A 24,928-nucleotide genomic window follows, 5' to 3' on the forward strand; every position below is an offset into this window, starting at 1 on the left:
TTTGTTTCTACAAAGTAATGTTACAGTGCTAATAAGAAAATGATTTATTTTAATAATAAACTTGTAAAATTTGTGGCTTTAGTGCCAGAGGCCTAAGATAGAAACTGTTAATGTACAACTGACAAGCAATACAATGCTAGTGCAGGCCACATTATAATTCCTTCTAAATACAATTACTATATCATTATCAGTATCAAAGGAAATGAAAAGATCCTATACCACTATGCCTAAAGGGAAGCTCTACTAATTATGAAGTAAAAGTTATCATGTAAATCTGGGTGTAAAATCACCCAAATCTAATTCAGTCAAGCAGCATGAGGGTGTCTTGAGGAGGTAATGTTTTTTGCTTAGGCTGGCTATTGTATAATTGCAAAGTGTAGAAAACAAAGTTCAAACAATTTGCAGGCAGTACTGTGGACCCCCAGGAAATTGTTAAATATTTTTGATCATTTTAACGCTAGCAAAGGGTTGACTGTAGCAATATCTCTGGAACATTAAAATTTAACAGCTGTATGTTTGTGTGCAGGTTCACAAACTCAAAGCATAACTTTCTGTGGCTACGCAGAGCTGGCAGTATAACTCAGGTCTACCAGTACCTGTAGTTTAATGATGCCCATACTTTCACGATAACGCTTGCTTTATTCTTCCATTCAGCCAGATTACATACCAACTGTGAACTCCATAGCCTGGACATTACTTTTAGTATAATAATCCTCCATCTACTTTCCTGACAGGCATTTATCTACTTTCAATGAGAATTTAAAATTGTGTAAAACACTTGTCTGTTAATTTTGCAAACAATAATTTCTAGGCATTGTATAATTTTTAGGCATTGTATAATTGGGCGGCACAGTGGCGCAGTGGTTAGCACCGCAGCCTCACAGCTCCAGGGACCCGGGTTCGATTCCGGGTACTGCCTGTGTGGAGTTTGCAAGTTCTCCCTGTGTCTGCGTGGGTTTTCTCCGGGTGCTCCGGTTTCCTCCCACAAGCCAAAAGACTTGCAGGTTGATAGGTAAATTGGCCATTATAAATTGTCACTAGTATAGGTAGGTGGTAGGGAAATATAGGGACAGGTGGGGATGTTTGGTAGGAATATGGAATTAGTGTAGGATTAGTATAAATGGGTGGTTGATGTTCGGCACAGACTCGGTGGGCCGAAGGGCCTGTTTCAGTGCTGTATCTCTAATCTAATCTAAATTTTGTATTTGTAGTTATTCACATTCTTCTTCAGTGGGTAAGCCTGTGGCTTTGTCTGCATTTTGATTGTTTTTACTTTCTTTATCTGACTAATCATTGCACAATATTTTTCTCCTAAGCCAGAGTCCAGCAAAAAAGCCCTCAATCACAGTACAAGAAAACAGATATAGCCAGATAGTTTCTCATCCACCCTATGAATTATCTTGAAAAAAAATCACAACATAATAAATTGAACAACTTAGAAAAATATCGCAAACATGCCTAGAAACTTACACAACCCATCTTTTTTAATCACTTCATCTTCACCACTTAATTCCCAGTGCACCCTACCAAACCTCAGAAACATCCCAACTGTAAGTACAGTTTATGGCCTCACCTACCCATCTGATGATTGATCCCCAATGTAAAGAAACTCAGATGTAAAAAATAATCCAAGTGCAATACAGCTTGATCTGACCTTGTACCTGCCTTTCAGACTTGCCCCCTGGCAGGCCTGCCCAGACTTCACTATTCCCTGGCCCAATTTTAGCCCTGGCAATCACAGATGAGTGATGTGAGCATTATTAGCAAAAAAATAATCCATCTCCATAAAGCTTGCCAACTGATTTGTTCGTAAGTAAAATAAACAGGCAGAGGGCATTGTCAGCACATGCCTGGTATGTGCCATTTGCTTCCATTAGGGCTGCTCATCCCCTTCTTGTCAGGATCCATCTCTTGAATCCAAAGTGCTGCATTAACCCTTAGATTTTCCCTCATCATTGCTAAAATGCCTTGATGTTGCTCAGTACAATACATGATAAATTGTTTAAGACGCTCTTTTATAATTTGGTTGAAGAATGGACGTAAATGAAATCAAGATTAAGTTTCCAGCCCACATTGCAGTCTGAAAATACTGGATTAATCTCTGATTAGTTTCTTTTAAAAAAATCTATTAAAATTCAAAAGGAATGGAGGATTTTGGAGTGACAGATTTATGCTGTTTTGTCATTGGAACTGAATATTTAAAGCTTGATGCCAAGTTTGTTTCTTAATTGTAAAATGGATGTCTGTTTGTTTTAAAATGACTTTCTCACCAATCTTGAAAAAGAATGCAAAAGCAAAATACTGTGGATGCTGGAAATCTGAAATAAAAACAGCAAGTGCTGGAAATACTCAGCAGGTCGGGCAGCATCTGTGGAGAGAGAAACAGAGTTAACGTTTCAGGTCTGTGACCTCTGGTGTGAGTATTAAATACCGCCTAGAAGGAAAACTCTTTAACTTCAATCATTTCTGAGACTAAAGTAAACTGATCACCATAGACATACATGATCTACAGTTTGTAGATGACTGCAGTATTGTTGCCGACTCTGCACCGTGTTTGCAAGCCGCTCTTGATCTCTTCAATTCTGCATACAAGAGACTCAGGCTGTCCTTGAATGTTGCCAAAACAAAACTCATACATCAACCCACAACTGGTCAGCCAAATATTTCACCTCCCATATATGTTGAAGGAGAGACTTTGGAATATGTTGAGCACTTCCTACAACTTGGCAGCCATCTCTCCCAAAAGGCCACCATTGACGAAGAGATCCAACACTGTGACAGATCAGTCTTCAACAAACTACGGCAGCGAGTGTTTGACAACAAAGACCTCCGCAAGTCAACAAAAGTCCTATTGTACAGAGCAGAGAGCAATTGTTGTCACCACACTTCTGTACTGCAGTGAGACCTGGACTGTATATCAGTGACACATAAGAGCACTAGAGAAATTCCATCAGCAATGCCTCCGCCGCACCCTCCGGATTCAATGGGAGGACTGTCGGAACAAACACTAGTGTCCTTCTTGAAGCCAGCTCCACAAGCATTCAGGCAAAACTCCTGCAAAACCAATTTCGATGGACTGGACACTGAATTTTACCAGCCCTCCGACATCGGGGGTCGTTGCAGAGGAGCCCGGAAAATGCTTCCAGGAGATGGCCGCCATGGGCTTCAATGCCCTTGGGGCAGCCCCCCCGCTGCTCGGTGGCCGAGCCTTCATTTAAATATTTAAATACATGCAAAATTACTTACCTTGTCCCGACGGCCGTCCCACGCTGATATTACAGCCGGTGGCCGGAACTCCGGCACCTTCGGATCTCGTGTTTGGAGATCTGAGTTGTGACACTGGTGGGAGGAGTGAATTTTTCAGGGCAGTTGGGGGGGGGGGGGTGCGGGGGAGAAGCAAAAACCAATGCAATTGATTGCAGGGATGGTGGGAAGGGGTCAAAGGGAATAGAGTTCGGGGGAAAGGTCATGAGTGGAAACTTACTTTTTTGGGGTGATAGGACAAATAATAAATGGTTTATTTATTGTGGGGGCAGTGGGAGAGGGGATTAGAAGTGTGAATATAAGTTTATTTTAATCTTTTGCCAAACCTGTCTCTTTAAAAATTAAAATGACCTGTCAGGGCTTGAAGCCGTTTATAAATGGCACCGCTGCCTGTGCAGTGGAACCAGACGCCGTTGCTGGGGACGAAGCGCCCGGCCTGTGTCATAAGAGGCAGGCAGTCCACCCCCTCCATGTTAATGAGCCGCCGCGCGAAATATCGCGGTGGCTCCACGGTGCACGTCTTGCGCTTGCGGCGAGCACTTTTTGAAGCTCGCCACCGTTTTCAGCGGTGAGCTAATAAAATTCAGCCCTGTGTCTAGATGGCCGAAAACTGTCTCCCCCACCAGGTTCTGTTTCCTTAACTATCAAATGGCCAGCGTTCACAGAATCACAGAATCGTTACAGTGCAGAAGGAAGCCATTCAGCCCATCGTGTCCGCACCAGCTCTCTGAATGAGCAATTCCCTCAGTTCCATTCCCCTGACTTCTCCCCGTAACCATATTTTTCCTTTTCATATAATTGTCTAATTCCCTTTTGAATGCTTCAATTGAACCTGTCTCCACCACGTTCTCAGGCAGCGCATTCCAGACCTTAACCACTTACAATGTGAAAATGTTTTTCCTCATGTCACTTTTGCTTCTCTTACCAAATACCTTAAATCTGTGCCCTCTCGTTCTCGATCCTTTCTCAAGTGGGAACAGTTTCTGTCTATCTACTCTGTCCAGAACACTCATGATTTTGAATACCTCTATCAAATTACCTCTCAGCCTTCTCTTCAAGGAAAACTGTCCTAACTTCTCCAATCTATCTTCATAACTGAAATTCCTCATTCCTGGAACCATTCTCGTGAACCTTTTCTGTGCTATCTCCAATCCCTCTGGTCTTTCATACAGTGCGACAGCCAGAACTGGACGCAATACTCCAGCTGAGGCTGAACTAGTGTCTTATACAAGTTCAACATAACTTCCTTGCTCTTGTACTCTATGGCCCTATTAATAAAGCCCAGGACACTGTATGCTTTATTAACTGCTCTCTCAACCTGTCCTGCTACCTTCAATGACTTATGCGCATATACACCTAGGTCCCTCTGCTCCTGCAACCCGCTTTAGAATTATACCCTTTATTCTATATTGTCTCTCCAAAATGAATCACTTCACATTTCTCTGCATTGAACTTCATCTGCCACCTGTCTGCCCATTCCACCAACTTGTCTATGTCCTTTTGAAGTTCTACACTATCCTCCTCACAGTTCACAAATGTTTCCAAGTTTTGTATCATCTGCAAACTTTGAAATTGTGCTCTGTACACCAAGGTCTAGGTCAATAATATATATCAGGAAAAGTAATGATCCCAACACTGATCCCTGGGGAACTCCACTACAAACCTTCCTCCAGTCTGAAAAACATCCATTAACCACTACTCTTTATTTCCTGTAACTCAGCCAATTTCATGTCCATGTTGCTACCGTCCCTTTTATTCCATGAGCTACAAGTTTGCTCACAAGTCTGTTGTGTGGTACTGTATCAAATGCCTTTTGAAAGTCCATGTACACCATATCAACAGCATTGCCCTCATCAACCCTCTCAGTTACCTCCTCAAAAAACTCCATCAAGTTAGTTAAACATGATTTTCCCTTAAGAAATCCATCTGGCTTTCCTTAATTAACTTGCATTTGTCCATGTGACTATTGATTTTGTCCCAAATTATTTTTTCCACCACCGAAGTTAAACTGACTGGCCTGTAGTTGCTGGGCTTATCTTTGCACCATTTTTTGAACAAGGGTGTAACGTTTGCAATTTTCCAGTCCTCTGGCACCACCCATGAGTCTAAGGAAGACTGAAAAATGATGGCCAGTGCCTCTGCGATTTCCACCCTCACTTCCCTCGGTATCCTTGGATGCATCTCATCTGGTCCTGGTGTTTTATCCACTTTAAGTACAGACAGCCTAACTAATACTTCCTCTTTATCAATTTTAAACCCCTCTAGTGTCTGACTTATCTCCTCTTTCAACATTGTCAGGGTTGCATCTTTTTCCTTGGTAAAGACAGATACAAAGTATTCATTTAATACATCAGCTATGCCCTCTGCCTCCATGAGTAAATCCCCTTTCTGGTCCCTAATTGGCCCTACTCCTCCTTTTACCATCCTTTTACTATTTATGTGCCTATTGAAAACTTTGGGATTTCCTTTAATGCTAGCTGTTATTTGCTTTTCATGCTCTCTCTTTGCTTCTCTTATTTGCTTTTTCACTTCCCCTCTGGACCTTCAATAGTATTTTCGACCTGTCATGAGCACACCTTTTCTTCTTTATCTTAATTTCTACCTCTTTTGTCATCCAGGGAGCTCTGAATTTGTTTTCGCTACCTTTCCCCTTCGAGAGAACATACCTTGACTGTGCCCGAACTATCTCTTCTTTGAAGGTAGCCCATTGTTCATCTACTGGTCTTCCTGCCAGCTTTTGACGCCAATTTATTCGCCCCAGCTCCATTCTTACCCCATTGAAGTTGGCCTTCCCCCAGTTAATTATTTTTTACCCTGGATTGCTCTTTGCCCTTTTCTATAATCAGCCTAAACCTTATGATACGATGATCACTATCCCCTAAATGCTCTCCTACTTTCAGGGGAGGACAAAGAAAACGCTTCAAAGTCACTCTGAAGCTCTCTTTAAAGCGTTGCAGCATTGACATTGATGACTGGGAGGAGCTTGCTACCAATCGTCCAAAATGGCGACAACTTGTCCATCAAGCTGCATCATGCCTTGAGTCCAAACGCCTTAATGATGAGGCAGAGCGGCGGCAGTGAAGGAAAGAAAAGGAAGCAAATCCAGCATTCTGGATCCCACCACCTCATGGAACGTCTTGCCGCATGTGCCCAAAGATCTACGGGTCGAGAATGGGCCTGTTCAGTCACCTGAAAACCCATGGCAGAAACTAATGACCTTGAGTAGGCGTCATCCTCGAATCGAGGGACAGCTGACGACGATGATGAAAAGTTCAGATGAAAGGTCACAGACCTGAAACGTTCACTCTGTTTCTCTCTCCACAGATGCTACTGGACCTTCTGAATATTTCCAGAACTTTCTGTTGAAAAAGAATGTTTCCAGCCACATGTGAATAGATTTTACAAGTTGTTTTATGTTGCTAAATTTATACATGCTGGGATTTGCAGCTGGGAACATGGTGTGTGTATAGTGTATTGCATCCCTGCCTTTTAGTCATAATGATACTCAGCTCACGCAAATTTCAGATAACATCTATTTATTTGGCTTTTTGGCATTCTATGAGGACCTTGTCATATTGCACTTTAATGTTTGAAAAATATTAAAAGAGTTTGTTATTGTAATTTGTTAAAATAATATTACTATTTTAATGTGAAATTTAAACATCAATTGGCACATGGAAAACTGAACTAAAAGCAGGACAGTGTACAACGCTGACAGTTCAGATGTTAACCTGAACCAATCAGAAAAAAGAACTCTATTAAAAGCAGTCATTACCTATAACACATTGGAAGAACTCAGAAACCTGAAAGATTTTAATGCGTGGACATCTGTGGAAGACTTTTTCTATTGAAAAAGTGCTGAGAACAAAGGACACTTTAAAATAATATTTTATTGCTGTATGCATTTTAAATCATTGCTCTTTTTGTCATAACATTTTGTTGGATTCTTATGCTCATGTCATATTTAATACGTAAGTAAATACTCCGGTGCCCTGCATCCAAACAGAGTGAAGATGGAGAGAGAATCCTACATACACTGTAGTACATAATTCACTGCAGATTGGTTAATAGTTAACCCTTCGGCCATATTTGCCTCAACAAAGGCAAAGCTCATCCTGTTTGGGAGGAATTAATTTGACATTGAATGAAAATTACATTTTAAGAGTCCAAATCGTGGTAATTTTTTTTAAACCATGTTTCTTTCGGTTAGTAAAACTGTTTGAAAATTTTAGAGAGGATTTTGTGAAATCATACATAGTGGACAGCAATATATTTTGAAGTTGTTGAGTGTATAGATGCTGCAAGAACACAAGGCTGTTTAATAGTCTGCTGCTAGGTTAGTTAAAAGAAAACAGACAGGTACCACAACCAGAATCCTGGTCACTAAACTCCCACCGGATTACTTTGAATTAAACAAATAGATGTTTCAGATAGAAGACTGCCTAGTGCTGGCATTGCAACAAAACATTACAATTGTTTTCATATTGTCATGCAGGCCCTCACCTGCCAAGAATGAGGCACATTCATTTTGCCACATGGACATTACATTTCAAATTGTTGCTGGAAAGAAGAGAAGGCCTGTGACAGGGGGTTGTCAGGCCCCTGGCTGGAAAGACATTTTTGCATATTAACAGACAGCGCTTGGAACAAAGGAGTTATCCCCTGTTCCAATACAATACACAAAGACGTGGTCACATGACTAACCTGTTTGGCAGTCTGGGTTTTTTTCTGAATTGTAAGTTTGAACTGAGAGTCTGCAGAAAGCTGTTTGCTCCTGGATTGAAAAGGCCTCTCCTGGCAGGTTTGCCACAGCTTTTCCTGTCTGCTCCCATTTCTTTCTCACAAGTCTCTAAATCCACTGAAGGCACATGAGCCCCAAGAGAGAAAAGTCTCCAATAACAAACAAGGTTTAAGAAGAACACTGGGCTCCAACAAAAAGCAAGATCTGCCTGCAATCAAGGACCCGACAGTGAGCTCAAAGAAACGTAACTACAACTCTTCCGGTATTGCCTCAAACCTTTCCACTTTATTTTTCTTCTGCTCTTTTCTGTCTCTATTTGCATGTGTGTATCGCGTATGCATGCTAGCGTGGGGCGCAGGTGTAACTGTAGGTGTTAACTGAATTAGAGTTTAAGTTTAATAAATTTCAACTTCTCTTTAAACCTAAGAAAGCCTATTTGTGCTGGTTTCTTTGCCTTATAATTGGAAAGCGGTGAACAAGGATTCAGCAAGGGGGAGCTAAAAACACGGTGTGTTTAAAATTAACCGCTGTTACAGTAAGACCAGGTGAAGGCTGAAAGGGAACCCTAGACCTCTTTCTCACCTGGTCGTAACAGAAATTTGGGTGCTAGCGTCCGCAGTTAACCCACAGACAAACAAGAGAAATTGGAAGTGAAAAGCCAAATTGTTCCCAATCAAAAAAGAGCAAGATTAATACAGGTTTTCTTGTGGTTGTGTGTGATTGAATACGAACATGTCTGCAACTGAAGCAAGTAGCTCTTCAAGCCAGGGTTAAGTAACTTGGGATAAGTTAAAAGCACTGTGTATGGAAGAGTTCAGAAAAATGGCTAAGCAGTGCGGGATCACTATATGTGGCAAGGCTAGGAAGTCTGAACTCCTAAGACTAGTAGTGGCCCACCATTTTTCCCTTGAATCTGAAGAAGCAGAAGCAGGGTTAGAAGCAGACCCTGAGAGGGTATTGTTAGCAAAGATAGAACTGGAACAAAGGAAACTTGAATTAGAAGACAGGGAAAGAGAAAGAGAGAGACAGGAGAGGAAGAAAGAGAGAGTCTTCCAGAAGGAACATGACGTGAAAGAAAGAAAGGAGAGAGAGAGAGAAAGACAGGAGAAGTAACAAGAGAGAGAGGAGAGAGAGCAAGAAAGAATATTCTGGAAGGAATGTGAAGAAAGAGAGATGAAGCAGCTTGAGTTAACTAAGGGAAGACAGAGAAACCCCAGTGAAAGCATGGCCAATATGGAGGAGCTTAATTCAGGGTTGGGTACAAAATTGTTAAAACTAGCTCAACTAATCCCAAAATTCAATGAGGAAGATGTGGAAGTCATAGAGTCATAGAGAGATACAGCACCGAAACAGGCCCTTCGGCCCACCAAGTCCACGCCGACCATCAACCACCCATTTATACTAATCCTACATTAATACCATTTTTTTTCCCTCTCACATACCCACCTTCCCTCAATTCTCCTACCACCTACCTACACTAGGGGCAATTTTTTACAATGGCCAATTTACCTATAAACTCACAAGTCTTCGGCATGTGAGAGGAAACCGGAGCACCCGAAGGAAACCCACGCGGAAGTGTTGGGGGTATCCGTGGCCGACGCAGCTACATATATGAGATGCAGTATAGCCACATATTGTTATATTGTTGCAAAATTGAGTATTTACCCAAGGCATTGTGGGGCGAGGTTAGCTCAACCACATTCCTACGAATATTACTGCAAACACAGACAGGCTGACACAGTCGGGCCTCTCTTGTCAGTTGCTTGGTGTAACTGCTAGCTGCATAAAGAAATCAGGGATGTGGGTCTGATAAGGACGAACTGAGTAGAAAGATTCATTATGGAGGCTCAAGGACAGTTGATAAGGTGTCTGTTAAACATCATGAGATGGTCAGGAACTGACCATGAGCTGATCACGCAGCCACATGATGCCCAATTATTAATCCTATTGGCAATGGATATAATGTATGTAATCAAAAAACATTATGATTGGATTGTATCCAGCTGGGATGAGCTGAGTAAATGTATAAGACCTGCTGATTTCCTTTGTTCAGTGGAGAGGTACCTGGACTGCCCAGAGGCCTGCTCCCTGCCGGTGTAAAAACAATAAACTCTTTGATGGTTGAATTGGATCTGGGTGTCGAGTGATTCATTTAGTCATTCCACCACAACAGGAAATGATTTTTGTGCCTTTTGAGAAGCTGGCAAGGCAGCTAAAATGGCCAGCTGAGACCTGGTCTCTTTTACTACAAAGCAAGCTAACTGGAAAAGCCCATGAGGTTTATTCCATGTTGCCAGATGGGAGTTCATCAAATTATGAACTGACAAAAAATGCTATTCTCAGGGCATATCAATTAGTACCGGAAGCCTATCGCCAAAAGTTTAGAACCCTCAAGAAGCAAGCTAATCAAACTTATTTGGAGATGAAAGAAGTAAGCAGTTGGCATTTGACCAGTGGCTGAGCGCTCTTAAAGTACAGCTCAGCTATGAGAATCTCAGAGAAGTAATTCTGTTAGAGGAATTTAAACACTCTCTCCCACTCTCCATAAAGACCCATGTTGAGGAGCAGCGGGTTCGGGGAGCCCAGCAAGCAGCTGTTCTGGCTGATGAGTTTGCTTTAATTTATAAGTCGGTTTCCCAGGGGAGAACCTTTCCTAGTCACCCCACAAATCTGAAAGGGACAAAGGGTGGGAAGGTGATAGCAGCCCAGGCAGTCCTGGGGGAGAAAGGAAAGCAGGAGACACAGGGGCCCTCCTCTAGCCAAAAAGGAAGGTGCTGTGAGCAAGAGTGAGACCCAGAGACCTCTGTGCTTCCATTGTAATAAAGCAGGGCATTTAAAAGCTGACTGCTGGAAACTAAAAGGAAAACTTGCAGAGTTAATAAGGGCACACCCACTCAGTGAAGAAGGGAACCTGATGGAAAGCACAGCAGAGCAAACTGTGGCTTTAACTGCAGTAAGAGTGAAACCCAGGAAGCTTACTACGGCAAATGCAGGAAAATTTAATAGGATTCCTGAAGGCTATCAGGGTTTTGTGTCTGAAGGGAAAGTAATCTCATCCCTCTCGAGTGGGCCAAGCAAGCCCATGGTGATTCTCTGGGACACAGGGGCCACTAGATCCCTTTTTACTGGGAAAAAGCCTGACCTTTCCCCCAGAGAGTGTAGTGAACAACAAAATGGTGGTGAATGGTATTGGAGGCAGTGTATGCCTGTACCTGTACACCAGGTGCACCTGGAGTGTGACCTAGTTTCGCGACTGGCGACTATAGGGATTTCCCTAGTTTGACTGCGGACAGGGTTGACCTGCTCCTAGGTAATGATCTAGCGGGGGTGAAAGTGGTAGCAGCGCCCCCCCCCCCCCCCGCATAGTGAAAGAAAGACTGCAGGAGGTCAGAGAGACAGGGCAGTGGCAGGAGACGGACCCCTGCAGTTTCCCTGAATGTGTAGTGGATCAGGCCATGATCAAACCAGCTCCCCCAGAGGAGACTGCATTGGCACTGCAGGCAGATGGCCATGAAGTCTGCCTGTCCGAGACTTTCTTTGGAAAGTTAGAAGACCCAGGGAATGGATTAAATGGATTTTCCCTAGCTGAGGCTCAGTGAGTTGACCCAGTATTGCGAGAGTTAGCACAGGCTGCCCAGTCTGAAAGTGAAGCAGAGGGAGTCCCTGATTGCTACGATTTAAACAATGAGATACTGACGAGGAAATGGAGTTCTCCTCACAGACCTGAGAGCTAGGAGTGGACAGTAGTTCACCAGTTAGTGGTTCCGCAGAGGTACCGGAGAGAAATATTAAGAAGAGCCCAAGAGACTACAGTGGCTGTACATGCCGGTATACGAAAGACCAAAGCCCACATAAGACAGCAGTTTGACTGACCAAACCTTCACAAAGATGTGGTGGAGTACGGCAGGAGTTGCCATATGTGCCAGGTTGAGGGGAAACCCCAACCCACAGTGAATCCTGTGTTAGGAGGACCCTCCAGCAGAAGACTGGTGAATTGTAAGGGACCCCCATCGAGAACAAAAGGGGATTGGCAGGCACACGGCTGGTAAAAGGTTAGAAAAAGAAGGGGGAAAAGTGACCAAGAGGGCAGGTTAAAGGAAGTCCAGGAGGAATCCAGGATGAAAACCCCTACTGTCTGGTCAGCCAACCCCGAAAATGTGAAAAGTTAGGCCCCACATCCTCCTACATAAATGCAGACACAAAAAGCACCCCGCCAGAGTTGCTAACAGCATTTACAGGAACCTGCAGAGAGAAAGAAACGCCTCTAGGGGGCAGAGATGCCTCACCTAGTCGAAGTGTTACAGAGGAGTGCAGTAGAATCTGCACTCATACCTGCAGGCAGGAGTGTCCCAGAGAACAAAGAGAGACTAACAAAGGATCCTCCCCCACAGTCAAAGAAAAGGGAACCACCCATCCCCTGAAGTCAAAAGCCTTTGCATGCCTCAGCAAAGCACTGAAAGAGAATTCAGGATAAACTCACCTACTACTGACTCTCTTGGAAAAAATACCAATTTAGGGCTAATTAAAGCTAACTTCCCCCTATTCCCCCTTGGCAGACCTCAACAGGAACAATGACCCTAGGCAGTCATGGAAATGGACAAACGGAAGAAAAACTTCCCCAAAGAACCACATGTTTACTGGGATACCAATTGGGGGGCAATTAAAGCAGTACTGGCGTCATGAAAAGACAGGCAATTTTAATCAGCTTTGGGGTTTATGAATGAATGGAACTGACTGAGCGAAATGTATTTTTTTTCCTGTATCTTATAAATTTTCTCTCGACCTTTTTAATGAAATGTGCTTTTCTCAAATAGCATTTCATTCCCCTGGGTGTAGAGGTGTCATGCAGGCCCCCACCTGCCAAGAATGAGGCACATTAATTTCACCACATGGACATTAAATTTCAAATTGTTGCTGGGAAGAAGAGAAGGCCTGTGACAAGGGGTTGCCAGACTCCTGGCTGGAAAGGCATTTTTGCATATTAATTGACAGTGTTTGGAACAAAAGAGCTATCCCCTGCTCCAATTTAATCCACAAAGAGACGTGGTCAAACCTTGGGAATAGGCTGTCTACTAATATTCATTATAAGCCCATCAACTCCCACAGCTACCCCGACAACACTTCTTCACACCCTGCCTCCTGTAAGGACTCCGTTCCATTCTCCCAGTTTCTCCGTCTCCAACGCATCTGCTCTGATGATGCAATCTTCCATGACAATCCTTCTGATATGTCTTCCTTTTTCCTCAACCGAGGATTCCCCCCCACTATGGTTGACAGGGCCCTCAACTGTGTCCAGCCCATTTCCCGCACCTCTATCCTCACCCCTTCCCCTCCCTCCCAGAACTGTGACAGGGTTCCCTTTGTCCTCACTTTCCACCCCACTAGCCTCCACCTCCAAAGGATAATCCTCCACCATTTCTGCCACCTCCAGCATGATGCCACTACCAAAAGCATCCTCCCCTCCCCTTTCAGCATTCCGAAGGGATCAGTCCCTCCGTGGCATCCTGGTCCACTCCTCCATTACCCCCAACACCTCGTCCCCTTCCCACGGCTCCTTCTCATGCAATCACAGGAGGTTTAATACCTGCGTATTTACCTCCTCTCTCCTCACTATCCAAGGCCCCAAACATTCATTTCAGGTGAAACAGTGATTTACTTGTACTTCTTTCAACGTAGTATACTGTATTCGCTGCTCACAATGTGTTCTCCTCTACATTGGGGAGACCAAATGTAGATTTGGTGACCACTTTGCGGAATACCTCCGCTCAGTCTGCAAGCATGACCCTGAGCTTCCGGTTGCTTGCCATTTCAACACTCCCCCCTGCTCTCATGCTCACATCTCTGTCCTGTGCTTGCTGCAGTGTTCCAGTGAACATAAATGCAAGCTCGAGGAACAGCATCTCAGTTACCAATTAGGTACACTACAGCCTGCCGGACTGAACATTGAGTTCAATAATTTCAGAGCATGACGACCCCCTTTTTATTTTCAGTTTTTTTTCTTTTTTTCTTTTTTCTTTTTATTTTAGATTGTTTCATCATTAATTTTTCTCACCATGTGCCTGCCCATTGTTTTTTTTTATGTTTGTGCTTTAGGCCAGGGTTGTTCATTTTTATGTCCATTAACACCCTCTCTGCACTAACGCTTTGTCTTTCAACACACCATTAACATATTGTTTGACTTTGCTCCATGACCTTCTGGTCAGTTATTCTCTGTAGACTGCATTTGTTGACAACGCTATCGGTAGGTGGTGCTGTTGTGGCACATGCGCAAATACAGCATGTGCCACTAAAACGTCACAGCTTGCGACTGTAGCAGCTGCCAGGACGAAAGATGGCGCTGCTCAAAGAATCACACAGAGGCAACCTAACAAACACGTGGCAGCATACAATGGCCGGAGTGAGAGAGTGGAGCGGGCTGGAGAGCAGCGCGGGCCGGGGAGAGCAGCGCGGGGGGGTGGGGAGTGCAGCATGGGGGGGTGGGGAGAGCAGCGCGGGGGTGGGGGCGGGGAGAGCGGCGATGGCGGCGGGGGTGGGGAGAGGGGGAGAGAAGGGGGGGAGGCAGGGAGGGGGAGAGAGGGTGGGGGAGTGGGGGAGGGGGAGAGAGGGGGGGGAGGAGAGTGGGGGGAGGGGGGAGTGAGAGGGGGGCGGAGAGAGAGGGGGAGGGGGAGAGAGAGGGGGAGGGGGAGAGAAGGGTAGGAAGGGGGGTGAGAGCGGGGAGGGAGGTGGGGGAGGAGGGAGAGTGGGGTGGGGAGCAGCGGAGATGAGGAGGAGTGCGTTTTTCTGTGCATCCACCAGCAAAAGACTTACTGGCCGGTCCCCGCACCTGGCGACACCAAGGTCTTCGGCCGCTCTCTCCCTGCGGCTCCCTGCGGCCTCTCGCCTCCGGCCCTCTCCATCCAGCCGTTCCCTCCAGCTGCGGATCCCCAATCCAGTTGCTTTCTCCCCTACTTCTCAGCAGTACTTCAGGCATTGCAACTGTCTGGTCCCTGCCTTTTGCATGCTCTCTCTCCCCACCCCTCCCCCTTCTTCACCCACCCCTCCCTCTCCCTCTTCACCTCCCCCTCCCTCTTCACCCACCCCTCCCTCTCCCTCTTCACCCACCGCTCCCTCCCCCTCTTCACCCACCCCTCCCTCTACCCCCCTACCTCCACCCCCATACCTCCACCCCTCCCTCTACCCCCCTACCTCCATCCCTCCACCAAAGTTGAATATCTGAAGTGCAGTTGCAAAGTCGGGGAAATAGCATTCAAAACAAAACCTCAACAATTCTGGGTTTAATTATTGAGAAGTTTTATTAAGTTCATTAAGCATCCGAGGAACTGCTGTGCATGGATACATGAGTGTTGTGTCGCCAGCATTCCCGTGAGACAGACAGGCCGAGTCTCTTCTATGCACAGCTAAAGAGATTGTTCCTGGAGAACCTTGTGGTGAATGAACGCTTGGCTCTCTATTCCACTCCTGTATTGTCCATGTGAAGAAGGCAAAGTCATAAGAGTCTGAGCTCAGTCTATTCTTGGTGAATGTTCCCCAAGCGCATCCCAATGTGCACTCCCACTTCATCCATAAATGCAATGTTCCTTTCTACATCGTGACAAGCTCCGCAGCATGATCCAGTTGCCTTTGTTGCTTGAATGCTGACCTTAAGTCTCAAGGATTGTTTTCTCGACGGCATGTTTTACATGAAAAGAAATAAAGCAAATCAGTGTCAGAGCTTGCTGGAAAAAGAAGCACATTTCTTTTGGACTATGAACATAAAGCAGGCCATTTAGCCCAGCTGTTCTCTGCTAGTGGTTATGCTACTCCTGCGCCTTTCCATACGCTCCCATTTAATCCTGCCTACTACTATCAGCATCACCTTCCATTTCTTTCACTCTTACCTACCTTTGCCTTAAAGCAACACTGAGGATGGAGAATGGTGTGGCTGCACTCCCACCTCACCAGTTGTGTACACAGCAAGAGCATTCACATTTGTGCTACCACTGGACACGGCATGCTTGTTTCTTTTAGTGCTCAGTCTCTTCTTGCTGAATGTTCCCCAAGTGTTTGACCCCTTTGGACGCCCTCTCTGCTTGACAGGCAGCAGCTGGCAAATGCAAAGTCTCACAAGGCTCTACATGGAGCAGGTGCTTTATCTTGCCATTCTCTGACTCAATGCGATTGTTGGTGTTGTTCCCAAACTTTCGGACTTTACCGCGTGAACATGATGCCCACATCTCCTCCAGTTCCGAAGAAGGGTCACTGACCCGAAACGTTAACTCTGCTTCTCTTTCCACAGATGCTGCCAGACCTGCTGAGTGAATCCAGCATTTCTTGTTTTTGTTTCAGATTTCCAGCATCCGCAGTATTTTGCTTTTATTTTAGTGTTTAATTCACTGCCACTTCTCTTCCAGGAATGCCTACCTTGAAGAAGTTCTGCTCTTCTCTCCGACGGGATTTTCGTTTGTCTCTTTTACCTTGTTCACCTTCATTGCTTTCTATTTCCCTCCTGGTGTTTGATAAGGTATCTACCAAAACTTGTTTTCACAGCCACATCTCCTTCCTCAGTGACTGTCTCCGGCTCCGACTGATTCCACGTGGATTCCAACTGCAGTTTCACCCATCATGCTTTGAAACCACCCAGGATCACAGGTATCTCCGAGAAATACAACGTTCCTCGGACTGCTACTCTCGCCGCATCCTGAGATCCACACTCAGTGCTATGCGCCGCCATATGCACACACTGGACCTCTCTCTCCAGCAGCACCGTCTCACCTTATCTCAAATCTGTTCTACTCCGCAGTTTCATCTCATCTTACGTCTCATCCGACGCATTAACAAAAAACTTTTTTTCTTCCTTTCAGGTGTTAAGGAACGCAAGCTCCAGCAGCTGATGGGGACTAATGCCCCTCCAGATCCTCCTCCCGCTTCACTTCCCTCTGACCCCACCCCTTCTGATCTGACCCCTTGCCGTGTATTCACTATACCCTCTGACCTCCCCCTCTCTGATGCTGAGCGTTCTGTACTCAGCAAAGGTCTCAGTTTTATCCCCTTACGCCCCCACCTCAATGAATTTCGCGCTCGGCATGATGTTGAGCTCTTCTTCCGTCGCCTCCGCCTCCGGGCTCACTTCTTCGACCAGGAGTCCTCCCCCCGACCAGCAGACCCATTCACCCGCCTCCAGCATTCTCCCTCTACCTGGACCCCTCACCCTGGCCTCTTACCCGCTCTTGATCTCTTCATTGAAAACTGTCGGCGAGACATTGGTCGTCTCAATTTCTCTGCCCCCCTCACTCACTCTAACCTGTCCCCCTCTGAACTTGAGGCACTCCGTTCTCTCAGGTCTAACCCCGACATGGTCATCAAACCTGCAGACAAGGGTGGTGCTGTTGTTGTATGGCGTACCGACCTCTACCTTGCAGAAGCTCAACGCCAACTCACAGACACCTCTTCCTACCTCCCTCTGGACCATGACCCCACCACCGAACATCAAGCCACCGTCCAAAGGACTGTCACTGACCTCATCTCCTCTGGAGATCTTCCCTCTACAGCTTCCAACCTCATAGTCCCGCAACCCCGGACAGCCCGCTTCTACCTCCTTCCCAAAATCCACAAACGGGACTGTCCTGGCAGACCCATTGTGTCAGCCTGCTCCTGCCCAACTGAACTTATTTCTTCCTATCTAGACTCTATCTTTTCTCCGCTGGTCCAGCGTTCCGAAGAAGGGTCACTGACCCGAAACGTTAACTCTGCTTCTCTTTCCACAGATGTTGCCAGACCTGCTGAGTGAATCCAGCATTTCTTGTTTTTGTCTCCTTCTGTGGAATCCAGTTTGTAAGCAGGTACTCCTGCAGGGGTGGGTAGAGATGTCCAATCCTTTCTTCACGACTTGTGATCTTCTCCTCCAAAGGTGCATGAACCATTTATTTGCAGATCATAAACAACTGATCCCTCAGTTCACCATTCAGCGGGTAGCTGCTGATCTTCCTCCTCATGCTCTGCATCACATGGAACTGACAGAGGAGAACAGTTGCAGCTGGGAGATGCTTTCTGATCGCATTGATCTCATTGATGTCTTTATCCACAATGGCTGATCTCACGCGGCAGGCGCTGGATCCCATGAAATCGACAAAAACACCCACAATCTTGTCCAGCATCTGAGCCGGCTCATTCCTCACCATGGCATAGAACACAGCCCTGCCCCTATCAACATTGTCCTGCACCATCACCTGGTACAGAGGGTAGCTGCATTTGTTCACTTTGTACGTTCCGTCCATGAACAGCAGTTCAGGAAAGGCCTGCATGTGGGCCTTCATGGCTGGTGTCATGAAGGCAATATAGAGGATGTTGCTTCCCTGAAGGCCAACCCGCACTGCAGCCCCGTCCTGCTGAATCTTCTCCAGCGTATCACACAGCGCATCCATGCTGTCATCCCCTGTTTTGAGCCGGGATTTTACATTTCTAATGTCACTAAGGATCACGGTCTTATTGAATGAACGCTCAATATAATCCTTCAGCTGTTTGTTCCCAGCCTGCAGCTTGACCAACTCTTCTACCTTCTGCCTTTCATCGTGGTTCAGTTGTCGTCTCCTTGCAAAGAGGCGTAAACATTCTGGATGCAAAACATGACCGGTATGTACAAGATGGTAGGAGCTGACACACAGTTTGTTCTTGCTCGTATTGAATTTCACACTGATGAAGACCTCACAGCCCAGGGCGAGATACCTGAAAAGTTACACAGACATTCAATGAGCACGCCCCAAGTTCCTTGTGCCCTCACCAAAACATCAGCCATCCCCAGATGTGTGTTGGCAGCAGTTTACATGTGCACTATGACAAGGTCCCAAAATCTGGTGCACACCTGTTTCGCAGTGCAGAGGAGCTGCTCTGTGGAATCTACTGAAGTTGCCATCATCGACGGTTGCAGTTCAGGAAGGCTATTAAGGGACCATACGGGAAACATGAGATGAGATAAGAAATACAGAATGCACTCCATTGAAACGTTACAAAAACGAAAGTGACCGTTTAGATGGAAAGCTGTTCACTGGACTGCAGCACATGTACTGCCTGCACACAGCCCCAGACAATGGAAATGTCTTCAGAGCAACTTACAACAGGGACTGGAGCACATGTACTGCCTGCACACAGTCCCAGACAATGGAAAGGATTTTAGTGCAGCTTACAACAGGGACTGGAGCACATGCAGTGCCCCAGACAATGGAAATGTTTTCAGAGCAGCTTACAACAGGGACTGGAGCACATGCAGTGCCCCAGACAATGGAAATGTTTTCAGAGCAGCTTACAACAGGGACTGGAGCACATGCAGTGCCCCAGACAATGGAAATGTTTTCAGAGCAACTTACAACAGGGACTGGAGCACATGCAGTGCCCCAGACAATGGAAATGTTTTCAGAGCAACTTACAACCGGGACTGGAGCACATGCAATGCCCCAGACAATGGAAATGTTTTCAGAGCAGCTTACAACAGGGACTGGAGCACATGCAGTGCCCCAGACAATGGAAATGTTTTCAGAGCAACTTACAACAGGGACTGGAGCACATGCAGTGCCCCAGACAATGGAAATGTTTTCAGAGCAACTTACAACAGCAGAGCAACTTACCTTGGAGCAATCTCCTCTGTCTAATAAAAATAAAGCAGACTGAAATCTCCAAAATGACTAAATTATTGCGAGAAAATGCGAGAAAATGCCTGACGAAACTTCTCCTCCTTCCACTTTCAGAAACTTGCGCCGAAGCTTTGACGCATGCGTGAATATCGGAAGATCGACGCATGTGTAAATAACCGTTGGTGTTGCAAAATGCGCATGCGCAGAGGCCGACCAGGCGCGTTTCCCGAGGAAGTCTACGTCATGAGATGATGTCATCGGTGCATGCGCTAACCAGTCCTGGCAAGCCGGAACGCAGCGCATGCGCAGAGAGCAGGACACCGTCTGCGCATATGCGTACCGCGGCGCAGCCTGATGACGTCAGTGGGGAGCTGCGTTGTCAGGAATCACCTTGTTCTCTGTAACCCTGTCCTATCAACACCTTTACTTTTGTTACCTCTTGCCCCACCCCAACTTTATTTGCTTCAAACCTATTGCATTTCTAAGCTCTGCCAGTTCTGATGAAGGGTCATTGACCTGAAATGTTAACTCTGCTTCTCTCTCCACAGATGCTGCCAGACCTGCTGAGTATTTCCAGCATTCCTTGTTCTTAGACACATGACTAACCTGCTGGGCAATCTGTTTTTTTTTCTGAATTGTACAGTTTGAAATGAGAGTCGGCAGAAAGTTGTTTGCTCCTGGATTGAAAAGACCTCTCCTGGCTGGCTCGCCATAGTCTCTCCTGTCTGCTCCTATCTCTTTCTCTCAAACCTCTAAATCCACCTAAGGCACATGAATCCCAAGAGAGAAAAGTCTCCTACAGCGAACAAGGTTTAAGAAGAATACTGGGCCCCAACGAAAAGCAAGATCTACCTACAATCAATGACTCCACAGTAAGCTCGAAGCACAGTAACAACAACTCTTCAGATATTGCCTCAAACCTTTCCACTTTATTTTTCTTCTGCTCTTTTCTGTCTCTATTTGCATGTGTGTATCGTGTGTGCATGCTAGAGTGGGGCGCAGCGTGCATCTGTAGGCGTTAACTGAATTAGAGTTTAAGTTTAAGTTTAATAAATTTCAACTTTTCTTCTTTAAACTTAAGAAAGCGTGTTTGTGCTGGATTTTGTGGCTTATAATTGGAAAGCGGTGAACAAGGATTCACCAAGGGGGAACTAAAAACACGGTGTGTTTAAAATAAAACCTTTGTACAGTAAGACCAGCTGAAGGCTGAAAGGGATCCCGAGACCTCTTTCTCACCTGGTCGTAACAATATATTTATTCTTGGGATATGGGCATCACAGGCAAGGCCAGCATTTATTGCCCATTCTTATTTGTCTTCGAGAAGGTGGTGGTTAGTCACCTCCTTAAAGTGCTGTGGTCCGTGTGGTGAAGGTACTCCAATAGTGCTGTAGGTCATATAATTTTTGTAGGGGTTTTGGTATCACTTGCTAGGCCAATTCAGAGGACAGTTAAGAGTCAACTGCATTGCTGTGCTTCTGGAATTACAGAAAGGCCTGACTGGCTAAGGATGGTGTTACGGCCAGGTGAGGGGGGCGGGGGGGGGTCACAGACCCTTGCCCTTCCTCTTATTGACCACAACAGGGTTTATTCCTTTTTTAAACAGTGGTTTACCACCTCTGTAAGTGTTTACCTTTTGCCTTTACTGTGATCTTGAAAGAACCAATTGGACAGATTTTTTTGAGTTTAACCAAGAAAAGGTAAGTTTATTATACTTAACAATCTAACCCCAATTTAAAATAATGAAAGAAATGCTACACATTCATGCACACATTCACATGAGAATCACAAACACACATAGATTACAGAGGAAAAAATATATTTGGTGGTTGGATTAAAGTCCAGAATAAATGGAACTTAAATACACAATCTGTGAAGTGGATGATCTGGTAGTCGTCCGGCTGAAGCTGTATTCTTGAAGTCCTCGGCTGGTCGTAGTGCAGTTTGTGGTTGGCCTGCTTGCTCAGGTTTTCTTGAAGGAAAACTGGTAGGTAGCTCTCTTCCCCTGGTCTCTGGCTGTAGCAGTCTGTAGGCATGGAGGGCCCACAGTCACAGACGGTTTTCAAACTTGATGTTTTCTGGAGAAAGAGAGAGAGAGAGAAAGGGAAGCACTCAGCCTTCTCTGTTACAGCACACTCGTTTCTGCTTGTCTTCCATCTGTTTAACAAATCTTCCCAGTTTTTTCAGAGATGGACAGATGGTGATATGGTTCTCTCAATCCCCTTTGTTTTTAATGAGGTCCAAAGTCCAAAACCCAAATCTTCTCTTAGTTGGGGTTGTCAGTGTTCACCCCTTCAAGGGACGCCTTCACTTATGAGCGCCTCAAGATAGCTTTGACTGTCCTGCTAGCAAGGATGATCTGCATAACCTAATCAGTTAGCCAAAGCATTGTTGTGGCTGGGCTTTTTGTTAGACTTTTGTCTCCAGTTCAGTCTCCTGGTATTTCAGATGCAAATTGCAGTGGCCATCTTGTCTGCTAGTTTTTTCTCGGCGGTTTTATGAGGAAGAACCAATTAAGGCCTGGTAGGCAGGGGAGCAGGCCAAATAAGGGTGGTGGGCGAGTCATAGTGCCAGCAGCTCATTGTTAGGTGCCATTTTTAAAGGCACATCAGCAGCATTCAGGCAGTCTGCAATCCCAGGCTACAAAGGAAGGGGTTTATATCAATGGAGCCTGCAAAGGAATGGCTTCATCATGAGGAAATCTTGCTCCACAATTCACTAATGCCGCTCTGGAGATGCTCCTGCAGGCAGTAAGGCAAAGAAGAGAATACCTGTTGCTAGCAGTTGGAAGGAGGCCAGAAAGCCCAATGAAGAAGGCATAGCTGCAGGTTGCAGAGATGGTGGCATAGTGGTAATGTCACTAAACTGGTAATCCAGAGACCCATGATAATGCCCTGGGGACATGGGTTCAGATTCCACCATGGTAGCTGGTGGAATTTTAAATTGAATTAATTAATAAAAATCTGGAATTGAAATCTAGTCTCAGTAATGGTGTCATGAACTATCAAGGGTTGTGGTAAATACCCATCTGGTTCACTAATGTCCTTTAAGGAAGGAAATCTGCTATCCTCACCTGGTCTGGCCTACATGTGACTCCATACCCACAGCAATGTGGTTGACTCTTAACTGCCCTCTGAAATGGCCTAGCAAGCCACTCAGTTCAAGGGCAATTAGGTATGGGCAACAAATGCTGGCCTTGTCAGCGATGCCCACATCCCATGAAAGAATAAAAAAAGTTAGTCAGTAGCCAAGGGATTGTTCCAAGAACCTGGATCCAGTGCTGGAAGAGATTTAATGATCTAGTGCGGTTTGGAAAGGTGAATGGCGTTTAGAATGGAAAACTGGAAGCCCAGCATGAATTAAAAGGCATCCATGAAATGTGAGGCCAAGTGGTAGACCGATGCATGAAGCAATATGAGGCACCAACATCCACATTGAGACGTCCAGTTCACGCACACCTGAACCCCATGGTCAGTGATTGGTGAATGATGCATTCATATGGCTGAATGACTGCCTAACTATGCCATGCCAGTGAGTGTGGTCCTGCACATTTACAGTGCCTCAGAGTGACCAGCACAGATGGGCTATAAGACAGGTGTGACACTGCATCATGTCTGTGTTTGCAGGAGAAGTGCGCTCAATACCAAAGAGCATCAATGCACGGGAGGTGGAGTGCCATTCATCACCATGGTGACGCCAATGAAGGAGGCAGCCATGTACATTGGATGGGTCACAGCTGGGCAGCCTGTCACTGAGGGCAAGGCAGATGTGGAAGCAATGGAGAATGGTGTAAAGTGATGGTTGCATTCATCATTCCCGCTACCATCTGTGGCCTGTGGCACCTTTGTGGGCCTTTAATGGCACTGGAAACTCCTGATCAAGGGGAGGTACCAGGGGTTCGTTGAAGGAGCAGCTGTTCCAGTTAAATCATTTCTCTCCAGCAGATAGTGTAGCAGATGAGGAAGGAACGACAGCTTCTGGTCCACTGGAAAGCTTAGAGGATGCATTGCCATCTCAGTACTCTGCGTCACTTCATTCCATGGCACCCTTCACAAGCGCAGATACACTCACGTCAGTGGGCTTTGTTGTTTGTGTAGAACAAGTGGCACAATCTGGTGAGCACTGCATACACGTGCCGGAGGAGGTAATGGAGGCAGTGACAGCTTCCCCTCAGAGGAGTGAGGAGAGGCCCAGTGATACTCAGTTTCATGCAGATGGCGAGCCTTGGGTGACATCAATAAAGTGGCAGATGCTTCAGCAGCAATGTGAAATGTGTGAAAATCTGTCAAGTTTTCAGAGGCAGTGCACTCCCATGCGTAAATGATGGAGGAGTCCATTCCTACCATGAGTTGTGCCATTTTTATGGCATGTGCGTGCATGGCATCCTCCATTGAGAGAGTGGCGCGCCTCATGGAGAGACACTTGGGGCATGGTGCCAAGTGGCTGCAGGGGGTGTGCACAGACCTCCATAGCATGACCTCATCCATGAGATGGATGGAGTGATGATAGGCCAAGCACGCATCTCCCTGGTTCCAGGAGGTGACATACTGCAGGCAACCATAGTGGGGCCTGAAAGGGCTGAGGAGGGACAGGCTGAAGGCAGTGGCCTCTTCTCAAGGCTTTTCAATTGTTGAAGGTGGATCCTCGGCTCCTTTGACGGTGACATCAAAGCTGCATGCTGGTCTGATCTCTGAGGCAACTGCTGCACAGACACAGGTGGCCCAGAATTTTCTGGGCCCCAGTAGGGCTCAGGCACCCAGAGGGTGCAAGCCATCTCATGCACTGGAGCAAGAAAGGTAGCAGGCTGCCCGCACATCAACTGCAGGTGCAGGGAGACCAAAAGTAACTGTAAGCGAGTGCGTAAATGCATGGACTAGCACTTGTGTTGTGGGAGGCGCTACTAGCTGCTTCCCACATGGCCCCCGTGATGTAACTGAACTGGAGTGGCACATGTAGATGAATACATGTATTCATGATATTACTGATGTCAATGGGTTGATGCAACACCAGGATACCAGAATTGGGCAAAGAATGTGCAGACAACATCTTCCTTATTCACTCCTGAAACAACAAGTGTTAGGAAGCCAGATGGGTCATGTTCTGGTTCTATTTAAAAGGCCACACAACAAGTTGCAGCTGAGGTGATTTAGACTTACTGGTGCTCAGGCAAAGTTGGTGGAAGCACTTTGTGAGCTGCTGAAGGAATTTAGAGCTTTTTCTGACCACAGAAAGGCAAAAAATAACATTACCCTCATACGTTTGGCAGCAGTAGTTGCAGTGCCACCTGCTCTGCAACATGAGCAGATCATGCAGAGGAAGAGAC

The sequence above is a fragment of the Heterodontus francisci genome, chromosome 11 (assembly GCF_036365525.1).
Source record: "Heterodontus francisci isolate sHetFra1 chromosome 11, sHetFra1.hap1, whole genome shotgun sequence".
Taxonomy (NCBI): domain Eukaryota; kingdom Metazoa; phylum Chordata; class Chondrichthyes; order Heterodontiformes; family Heterodontidae; genus Heterodontus; species Heterodontus francisci.